Below are 11514 nucleotides of genomic sequence, written 5' to 3' on the forward strand. Positions count from 1 at the left end.
TCTGTGATTGTTCAGAATGTGTGTTGGGTTACACCTAAATAATAACACAGATTGTCTTATATATATATATTTATATGAGACAGTGATTCAGAACATCATTGTACTGGTAACCAGCTGTTTTTAACAGTCATGGTATTAGATTATTAGATTATTGTTAGATAATCATTAGAGAATCACACGTGATCAGCTTATCACGACCAAAGTAACTGACTTTAAATGTTAGTATTATAAAAGCTGTCGGCATTAAAAATAGACATAACAGTGATATTGTGAATAGCAGCGTATCAACAGCAGTATATCAGCGTATCTTTTATTTTGATAACTAAATATAATCATAAAAAAGTTTATGATGTGTTTAAATGTTCAAAAATGCACAATAATGGTTCAAATACAGAGAGAAACTATTTAAAATGTGTTCACATATTTGAAGTTGTATTGTTTACGCTTTAAGTGGAAGAGGTTGTATTCATACAAATGCGTGTAATGCACAGCTGGAGTGGCCAACGGACATAATGGGCATTTGCGTGGTGGGCTGGTGTTTTTTTTTTTTTAATGGTATAAACGATGCTGGATTGGCCAATTGGTCCCAATCGACTCTGGGCTGGACCCATTACAGCCGAGGAGGTGTTCCACCTTTGGGCAACAGCTTTGAAAGCAATCTTTAAACAGAAGAAAGGGAATCGTCCTGCATTCAGAGAAAATATTACACATTTCGTATTGAGCTGAAAAGAAATACAGTTTGTCCCGTCCTTCAGCTAGAATGGAAAAAGACACAAAGGTGGAGTTATTCTGGTTCTTTACGCTGCGGCTGCCTCTCCTTCTCTCATTCTCTCCCCCTCCCTCTCCTGTTGCTACTTCAATCATGAAACTGATCAATGATCAGCTGATCGGCTTTTCTCTCTTGTTTGTTTATCGCCCACTTTGCGCCAGAAAGAGGAAACCAGCGGATGGCCAGGATTACTGAAATTGGAGACTCGGCTTCGCACCCTTCATTCACCCGTAGCTAGCCAGGCCCCTGTAGCTGGTGCAGCCAAAGATAGCGTAGGCCCCGCTAGCTGTTCCCCGGCAGACCCCAAGCAGCTGGGGAAAGAGGGCGGCTAGGGGGACGGTGAGGAGGAAGCATAGTCCTAAACAGAAGCCCCACCAACCTGTTCATGTGTCTAACCGTTTTTCACCAATCGGTGACACACCCGCCGGGGGTCAAACTCTGGTAATTGGTGATTCTGTTCTCAGACATGTGAAACTAGAGACATAGTCAATTGTCTTCCAGGGGCCAGAGCAGGCGACATTGAAGGAAATTTAAAACTGCTGGCTAAGGGTAAACGTAAATTCAGTAAGATCATAATTCACGTCGGCAGTAATGACACCCGGTTACGCCAATCGGAGGTCACTAAAATCAATATTGAATCGGTGTGCAACTTTGCCAAAACAATGTCGGACTCTGTAGTTTTCTCTGGTCCCCTCCCCAATCAGACCAGGAGTGACATGTTTAGCCGCATGTTCTCCTTAAATTGCTGGCTGTCTGAGTGGTGTCCCAGAAACGATGTGGGCTTCATAGATAATTGGCAAACCTTCTGGAGGAAACCTGGACTTGTTAGGAGAGACGGCATCCATCCCACTTTGGATGGAGCAGCTCTCATTTCTAGAAATATGGACAGATTTATTAAACCCCCAAAATATGACTATCCAGAGTTGGGACCAGGAAGCAGAGTTGCAGTCTTACACGCCTCTCTGCAGCTTCTCTCCTCCTGCTACCCCCCCAAAAACCCATCTCCATAGAGACTGTGTCAGCTCCCAAAAAGACGAAAAACAAACTAAAAACCAGCAACAAACAACTTAAACATAAACAATTACAAAGAAAGAACAATACAGTATCCACATCTGAACCAAAGAGTAAAACAGTGAAATGTGGATTATTAAATATTAGGTCTCTCTCCTCCAAGTCTGTTAGTACATGACTGAATAATTGATCAACAAATCGATTTACTCTGCCGTACAGAAACCTGGTTGCAGCAGGATGATTATGTTAGTTTAAATGAATCAACACCCCTGAGTCAGTCTTAGTTTGACATTGTTGCACATTCTTGTCTCATATACGCTGAGTGAACTGTGGAGCACAACACTAACTAATAGTGCTGTCAATTCTGTCAATAAAAGCGTTGTTTTCCATGCATACTCTTCACCCCTGTGTGCTGTCTCCATCTGAGTCCATACGTCTTAGCCGTGACAGTGATGTGTGTGGTTTAGACTCACAGCCTTCTTATTGATATTTTGAAGTGCCCTTCATTATTTTCTTTAATTGGCATGTACTAAAGCTCTGGTGGCTCCAGCCATACACTGTAAACCCCAACAGTCTACCTGACTTATAAAGTTTGTGGATATAACAATTAAAATTCCTCACAAAGTTGAAACAACTTAAAACTTTTCTGTTCGGTTAATGATTCAAACAGTTATAATTGTACATGGCTTAGAAGTTAAGAGTAAATACTGCTTTCTTAATTATGATTTTTGAGTAAATGTTTTTTTCCGAGCTCCGCATGTGTACGTCATGACGTCATGACGTCTTCTCTCTAACCTGAACGACGTTGACAGAAAATTCTGTTCAATATGGCTGCCCTTCTCGAGCGACTGGAGAACACATTTGGAGAAACTTGTAAGTAAAACGGAACCTTCGTTATGTTTATTTTTTCCGTAAAAAAGCAAGTATATTAGTATGTTGCAGCCAATAACTTGTTTTCGAATGCGCTGTTGTGTTAAAAAGCACAGACCCAGGTGGTGAATAGTTGTTCGCGCTCTTTTTCAAACATAGATTATGTCGTCAGTTTTACAGTTTTAACAGATTAAAACACAGTTTTACTAAGAATCACACGTAAAGAAAGGGTCTTAGTGATATTTTAACGACCCCTTGCCAACGCAAGAAAGTTGGCGTTTTTACAACAGCACCCTCATTGTTCAGCAGGGGGTTTTTTTTCTTCTCATTAGCATCATTCAAAAGTGACTTAGCTAGCAGTGGTAACTTCTATCTAAAACAATTGAAATATAGCAAGGTGTTGTATATTTAGTGTGCTGATAAGGTTTTCAATATTTTTATTTTTTCTTCCAAGGCTGAAGACCAAAGACAAAAAGACAGAAGAAAAAAAAATTCAGACTGCAATTAATTTCAGGTGGAGACAGTAAACACAGGTGAGTTGAAAGATCTATTGAAGAGACCTTTCTTCATGGCCATTAAAACATTTTTAGGTTAAAAGTAGTGATGGGACGTTCTGTATCGAGGCTTCGGAGCGTGTGTCGAGTAATTGAGGGGGCGTTTCCGCGAAGCGCGTATCGAGGCTTGCTTCATTTATGGGAGGAGCTGAAAATGATGACGTCCGAAGCCTCGCTGCCCGGCTGTACCACGTGACTGGTTCATGAAGTGGTTCGAACTTTGCCGCGAGATATGACAGCGATATAAACCCCTCAGACTTTATTCAAAAATGTGGGTGTTTGATGGAGAGTTGCGGTTAGTGAGAGTTTGGAGACCGTTTGGAGGTTTATGAGAGTGAGGAAAGTCAGGAGAGAATGGAGCCAGCTAAGAAGAGGAGGATGTCCTCCCCTGTGTGGGAACATTTTGATCTTATTCCTCCCAACAAGGTATGTAAATTTCTACAGAAGATGTATTTTCATGATACTGATGGTGCAATACAATTTATGTTGAGCTGTCTTGACTTTTGTACAAGGTGAAGTGTTTGCTATGTGCCAGGGAGCTGGGATATGACAACAACAACAACACCTCATCCATGCTTAGGCACTACAGAGCTTTGCATGAGAATAAGGGGGACACCGATTGTGGAGCAAGACCAGGTGAGCCATCAAATGCAATGATAATATAGCATGCAGTAATGTTACTAAATGATATAACAATATTATACAACTGTTATAAGTTACGTGTGTGATATTTATATTTGTGCTTTGTCTTTATTGTCTTTCCTCAGGAGAACAATCTCAAATAGATGAAGACCTGGGGCCCGTTCTTCGTACCTCGCTAAGTAAGTTAGCTGGATTAGATTGTTGACGATTTCGCGTGATCTTGGATCGTTCGGTTCCCCGAAGCTCATCCGGGACTTGCTGCCATAGCAACAGAGCCGTAAGCGTAAACCTGCTCGGGAGCAGGTTCACTTTATGTAAACAGGATTAGATCGCGGCCACGCAGGTATGTCCGCTTCATTTATACGAAAGCAACAGCGATATTCCACCACTGTTTCACCATAAATAAATATTATCAATGTAACTAAAGATAATGCAGCACTTGATCCTTTTATTGATGTCACACAGATACATACAGGTCATTTCCTAAAAAAGGGAAATGTACTATTAACATTCTATTACATGTATGTGATTATTACAGATGTAATTCATATTTCACAGTAGTAATTGCAAATTACTTTGTGTAATCAAGATGAGAGACCACGGCTATAAAAGCGAAGGTGGATTTGGGAAGCCTGTCGCAGCCATGTCCTGTCCGTATACGCGACCAACCCATTGCGGAAGGTGCAAGATTGATAAGGAGAGTTTTCAGAATTCAGCGTATATTGCGGGATAGACAGGATCCTTTAGCTCAGCGCGACAGTGTGCTCATTGAGAGATATCGATATTCCCGTGAGGGTATTATTTACTTAACCAACTTGTTGACGAGGGGGTGCAGGACCACCACCTGTCTTTTTTTTGCTCTGCCCTTTTCTTGGTTGCTGTTATGAACAAACAAACAGATTATTTCAGGGTCTCTTTCCTAGAGACGAAAAGCAATATAAGTGATAAATATTACCATTCTGTAGCATATTCTTATATTCCACTTTTACTTGTTCCCATGTTCTAGTGGGTCCTGTTGTGGCTCTAATGTGTAAGGGGATATAATATAACATAATATAATGTAATATAATATTGGATAATATAGTGTAATACAGTAAATTTACCCTACCGCCTACTGGTGTTGGCCAGAGGGGCCGATGGCGTGATATGGCAGCCTGGCTTCAGTCAGTCTGCCCCAGGGCAGCTGTGGCTACAACTGTAGCTGCCTCCACCAGTGTGTGAATGTGAGAGTGATTGAATAGTGGCATTGTAAAGCGCTTTGGGTGCCTTGAAAAGCACTATATCAATCCACTCCATTATTATTGTTATTATTAAATTACTTACGAGTTTAATTTGTCAGCAACTTTCTGCCAGCCCTCGCTCCTTGCTTTTGCAGCCTTTGCAGTGTTCCCTTGCGTTCTGATTAAACTCTGAAACTCCTGAAATCCCTCAATCAAGAGTTCTTGCTCTGCTGCCGAAAAATACCGAGCGCGCTCCTTCGACATTTTCGCCGACCAATCAGAGGGTTGCCGATCAATGTTTCTACTATCGATGCGTAGCCCCTTTTACGACACCCAGTGATCTCACATTACTTCATCCAGCTGTACTAATCGTCAACAGCAGGTGTGTTCGGAGAACCGGATTAGCGAGCTCACGGTTAGCGCGATGATTTGGTCTTGGATGTGTCATTTGATCTTGGATGTAGTAAGCGACGTACGAAGAACGGGCCCCTGGTCAGCATGGTGATTGAGGACTCCCAGCTATTTAGCATTGTGGAGGACAAAGGATTCAAAAGATTTGTTAAATCATTAAATCCTAGCTATGTTCTCCCCACTAAAAAGGTCATAAAAGCAGTGAAAATTTAGTTTTTACAGAATAAAATGTGAACAGGCAGGACTGAGGCTCAAAGCCTCAGTGTGTAGCTGTCCATACCTCAACGTTACAAAAGCACAACTACTGTCCACACCCCAACCACACCTCACCTCACAGTAAATGATCATTTCCATTTCAAGCATTTCCAAATAATCATTTCCCATACTGCCACTATAAATATACACAGTATACTGCCATCACTACAATATACATGTTTTACACACTCCTTTTGTTGTTGACATTTACAGGCTGTGTGCAAAATGCCACACTCTTCAAATTCATGCCAGCTATTATTTTTACGTCCAGTAGGTGTCCTGCTAGAGCAAATGAAGCTTCATGAAGCTTCGCGTTGGGGTGAACCAATTGGATGAAAAGCTTCAGTGCTTCATGGGGCTTCATCTGCCCATCACTAGTTAAAAGACCTGTGTCATGAATCGCTGTGCGGCAGGCAGGAGTTGGACCCAAAATGCAGGACTCAGACTTAGGGGATGAACTCAAAATCACAGCTTTAATTGCTGCTCACAGAAAACGAGCATACAAAACTAAACTGGGAAAATATAAACTCACACCTTGCAGAGAAGCACACAAGGAAACACACAGCTTGAGGGATGACGCAGCACTGACTCAGAGAAACACAGGGTTTAAATACAATGGGAAGTAACGAGGGGAATGAGACACAGAAGGAGCGCACAGCTGGGAGAAATCAGAACTGACTAGACAAGGGAGCAAAGTAGGATACACTCACATGAGACACAGACCTTCAAAGTAAAACAGGAATTAGTACAGATGCAAACTAGACTAGGGGAGACAGAGCAACTAAGAAACACAGAGGGCAGCTACCAAATACTCAGAACTAAACAGAATACAAGAACGCCAAACTAAGACACTACACTAAAGAATAAGCTGGGACAACAAAGAGAACTAAGAACATAATACAAAAAACTCAGAGGCACAAGAAACTCAAAACACTGGGTCACTGACCCAGGACCGTAACAACCTGTTTTTTTTTAAATCATGCCCTGGCTTTGTCACACTGAATCATGTTGAAAAGATCTATTTTCATGGCTCCCCCCATTACCATTTCCTTGTACTTCTTTCTACCAGTCTATTTTATTTTGTGACATTAACATCTTAAATGTACCCCTAATTATTAATAGCTGTGTTAGTATTTATAATGCATTTTTTTTTTTATCATGTGCAGATCTACCAAGGGTCAGTGGCACAGTTCACCTTTTGTGGTAAGTTATAACACTTCATATGTGGTCACATAAGTAAGTTGTTTCATCAGTTGTTCAGTTCTTATAAAATGTTGTATAATTGTACCAAATCACTGAGGATACATCCAATGTGTAAATCACAATCAACAATTTTAGTGTGATATTCGCTCGTGTTTAGAGAATCTCCATTATCTTTGTTATTGAGTTTCCATTTTTGTAGGGCCAAATTTGTATTAAAAATTAATATTTTCATATGATGTGAAATGACTCAATCATTTCTAATTTTTAGAAGAAACCATTCATTAAGTCCCTTAAGGTGAAGATTTCATATATTGATAATGATAAAATTAACACAAATTAAAAGGTTCACTGATAAACACACAATTTTTCCTTGCTTTGAACCCCATGTTCTATATAGATTACAGCTCTGATCTGGAGAACACTATTTTAAAATACTGTGTAGGGTTTTTGTCAAATGATTAAGAAACAGACTCTCTGTCACAAGAGACAGAAAGGTTGTATCTTAAAAGAAAAGTCTCCAAAATTTAGTAAAGTCTGATGTCATGCAGTTTCATAAACATGTATTCTCCCCAAAGAATGACACCTGAAAACTTTGCGTTAAATGAACTTTTCTTTTCCCTTTTTAGGAGGCGCCTGATATCAATGTGAAACGCACTGCAGTACTTTGTGCCCTTCCTGTATACCTGCGGGAGGAGGACCCAGAATTCTTTTAGACATGTAATGTAAGTGTATTTTTGCATTACTTAAATTCTGCCAGTAAGATAAAATGCTATGGATTTTTTTAAATACAATTTAATACCCTAGCAGCTACCAAATTGTACAAACAAAATACCCTCTCTTTAGAAAACCCTCACACACACACACACACACACACATACACACACACACACACACACACACGGGTCAGGAGCAGGGCACAGGCGTATCACAGCACTATGGCTATGCTGCAGGTGGCCCAAAAACCAGGCTGAAGTCAAGATTTAGTTTCTTTTTGAGATAAAGTCATGAAATAAAAAATTACTTTTTTTTTTTTTTAGAAAAATAACAAAAATACAAATTATGTAATGCAAGAAGCTAACACGTTAATGTACATTTTTCAAAAAAAGTAGAGTACCCTAACTCGTTACAAAGTAACCCACTACACTGCTGAATGTTTTGCTAGATTACAGGTCATGCTTGTCACATTCTCTCAAACCAACCTTACTTATTTAATTGGGGCGATCGTGGCTCAAGAGTTGGCAGTTTGTCTTGTAATCAGAAGGTTGCCGGTTCGAGCCCTGGCTCCGACAGTCTCGGTCGTTGTGTCCTTGGGCAAGACACTTCAACCGTTGCCTACTGGTGGTGGTCAGAGGGCCCGCTGGTGCCAGTGTCCGGCAGCCTCGCCTCTGTCAGTGCGCCCCAGGGTGGCTGTGGCTACAATGTAGCTGCCATCACCAGTGTGTGAATGTGTGTGTGAATGTCTGGATGACTGAATGTGTAAAGCGCTATACAAATACCGGCCATTTACCATTGATACTGTGTCTATTCCAGGCGGACGCATTGGATGAGTCGACCCTCATTGACACTTCAGTTGCCCTTCTCACAGTGGTTACCGACGGCGCTTCCCAGTCCAGTCCATTTTACTTCCTCAAGCATGGCTGTTGTGGTGAAAGGCGACTAGGTGATGCGTGATATTCCCAGATTTGCAGATGCATTTGCTTTATTCTTTGGCTTGATCTATGCTCTGCATTTAGACTACTCCAGGAAGCTGGTTCACACATTTGCCTTAGTCCAAAATATCTTCATGGGGCTTGATGACGGCAAACCCCTGAAACCCCTGCCTACATGCTCTTAAGGAATATAAGGCAATGTTTGTTAGGACACGCACTCTGTTACTGAGCACTTTGTTTGAAGCACTTTAAGTTTACTACAGGCTTTGGGTGGATTTAACTCCATCAGTTTACCTAATTTTCCTATACATGACTGCCTTATCTGGTTATTTGGAAGCTGATCGTCTTTGTACCCATTTTAAAAAATTGTTTTTCATTTCTATTTTAAAAAAAAGTGATTAGTATTTGACTTTTTGTTTTGCATTTGTGTGTATTTTGAGAAAGATGCAATTAGGACTGATGTCGTCCTTTGTGATTGTATAAAAAGATAAATGTTCTACACAGAATTTATAATGCTCACTTTATGGTGCCGATGTCCATGTTAGTTGTTTTATAAAAACATTTGTGATGTTTTTAAATTTTCATGAAAAATGTTAAATAAACAAAATGTAAAGTAACTGAATTTCCGTACTTTTTTTTTTTAGTAGTCTACACTCAAACATTGAAACATAAATATCTTTTAATTAATAATCAGATAATTTGAGTTTAGGTTGTAATATAATTGCATTGTGTTGCATCAAAATAATAAACTACAAGAAACACAAAAATATTGAAATTAAAGTATACAGTCTTTGAGTAAAGCTCAATTAATAAAATATAAAATATAATTTAAAATTTTTAGGTTAACAATAAATACAAATTTTGAGTACCCCCATACTTAGAAGATATGAGTTTTTGTACTTAAATCTTTTGAGGTAATCAGTTTCCACAAAAGTTTTAAGTTCAGTCAACTTGTTCGGGTTTACAGTGTAGTTTTATGCCTCTATCCTGCATGTTTACCTTTAGGAGTTTGTTTTATTGGAGCTCTCAAAGCAATAGTTGATGATTTTACCTCAGCGTTTGTCCACAATCAGCCAACCTAGTTGATAGGATAACTAATCTCTTTATTTTTGTGAGACCGTTAGATTTCCAGAGACATAAGAGTTTGTTAGCACCGTTAGTTTCCATCCTTCTATTTACTTCACCAGAGACACTGGTTTAGGTTTTCAGATCGAGAGCGTTTATCCCAAATGTGATGTTTCTGTATTGTATGTATGGTCGGCAAGGTCAGTCTCTTAATTGCCCCTTGGGGATAAATAAAGTCTTCTGAATCTGAATTGCTATACCGTCTCTTTTTTATTCTTTGTTTAGCCTGTTTTAATGTGCATGGGGTAATCCTGGATCACCACTGCGCCTAGTCCCTGACTAGCCTCTCAATCGAACAAGGTCCTGCACCCACAAAATGGAGAGAAAGATCTGACACCGTTACTTGTTATGCTGTTATTAACACATTGACTATGTGTTAATAGACCTCTCTGCACTGTACGAACAACCTGCCACTGAACATAACAGAGACACTGATGATGCTTCAAACACTCCAACACACATGCACATCTGTACAAAATCAGTCGTAGAGACTTTGTGTTATAAATCAGACACAGACACACAGTTTCTGTGTGCCTGTGTCTGCCTTTTATGTTGATATTAACAGAATATCTTGTGTATGACAGCCAGCTTTCAGGTTAGAAGCTGTAAAACGACATAATCCAGCTACTTTTTGTTCAGCAGCTTTACCAAAGAGATTTCTGATGAAGATACACTCATGCTAGCAAAGGTGAGCTCAGCTAATGACTCTACAAGAAGCTGAAGGCAGAAAAACCCTTTAAGATGTTTGATTGCTCATACACAGCCCAGCAGAGGTTGGAGTCATTTAAAGAATTCACCTTCAGCAGCTACACATCAAAGTTATGAACACATGAATCCAGGAACACTCAAGAACATCCACCATGAAAGCAAACACAACTTCATCGTAAAACAGCCTCTGCAGCTCAGAAGGCATGCTCAGTGGTGATAATAGCAGTAACATCATCACACTTTTCATCCAATTGCTGCAAACGTTGACCTCCATCACGCTGGGTCATCTCCATGGAAACAGGTTGTTTGTTCCGTGTCTTCCTGCTACAGCAGATGGACAGCAGCAGACCAGTGGAGATGCAGTACAGACAGAAGACCACTAGATGGCAGAAGAGTCTAAGCACAGACTCAGAAAAAAGAAGTGGAGGACCTAAAGGAGAAAGACATAGAGGAAGAGTCAAGAGACTCAAAGCCTTGACTTATGTTTCTAATGTCAAATTAATTTACAAAATTCATTACTTTTTCAAGAAATGTGTACATCTGGGATGTGTTACAGATTGTTTATCTGAATCTATCCATCCATCACCGATTCTGTTCATAATTTTCTAAGGACAGGATTTCTAGGTGCAGCCAAGTGGCGGAGGGATTTCAGTTACGTGGCCTCAGAATCTCATCTCTGCCCCAAGTGGAGGAGTTTAAGCATCTCGGAGTCTTGTTCACGAGTGATGGGAGAAGGGAGCCGGAGATCGACAGACGGATTGGTGCTGCGGCCGCAGTGATGCAGACACTGCACAGGTCCGTCGTGGTGAAGAGAGAGCTGAGCGAAAAAGCAAAGCTCTCAATTTACTGGTCAATCTACGTCTCTACCCTCACCTATGGCCACGAGCTGTGGGTAGTGACCAAAAGAACGAGATTGCGGATACAAGCGGCAGAAATGAGCTTCCTCCGAAGGGTGGCTGGCCTCTCCCTTAGAGATAGGGTGAGAAGTTCAGCCATCCGGGAGGGGCTCAGAGTAGAGCCGCTGCTCCTCCACATCGAAAGGAGCCAGCTGAGGTGGTTCGGGCATCTGACAAGCATGCCTCCTGGGCGCCACCTGG

The 11514-nt window shown here is 40.7% G+C and overlaps 1 long non-coding RNA gene across 1 annotated transcript; it reads left to right on the plus strand.

The window, feature by feature from the left end:
* Positions 1 to 2566: 2566 nt before the first annotated feature.
* Positions 2567 to 8622, plus strand: LOC309698886. The gene is made up of 4 exons (XR_014274204.1): positions 2567 to 2653; positions 3105 to 3183; positions 7562 to 7657; positions 8466 to 8622. It is a non-coding gene; the product is annotated as an uncharacterized lncRNA (long non-coding RNA).
* Positions 8623 to 11514: the final 2892 nt, after the last annotated feature.

Source organism: Aulonocara stuartgranti (assembly GCF_965226115.1).
Source record: "Aulonocara stuartgranti genome assembly, chromosome: 22".
Classification (NCBI taxonomy): Eukaryota; Metazoa; Chordata; class Actinopteri; order Cichliformes; family Cichlidae; genus Aulonocara; species Aulonocara stuartgranti.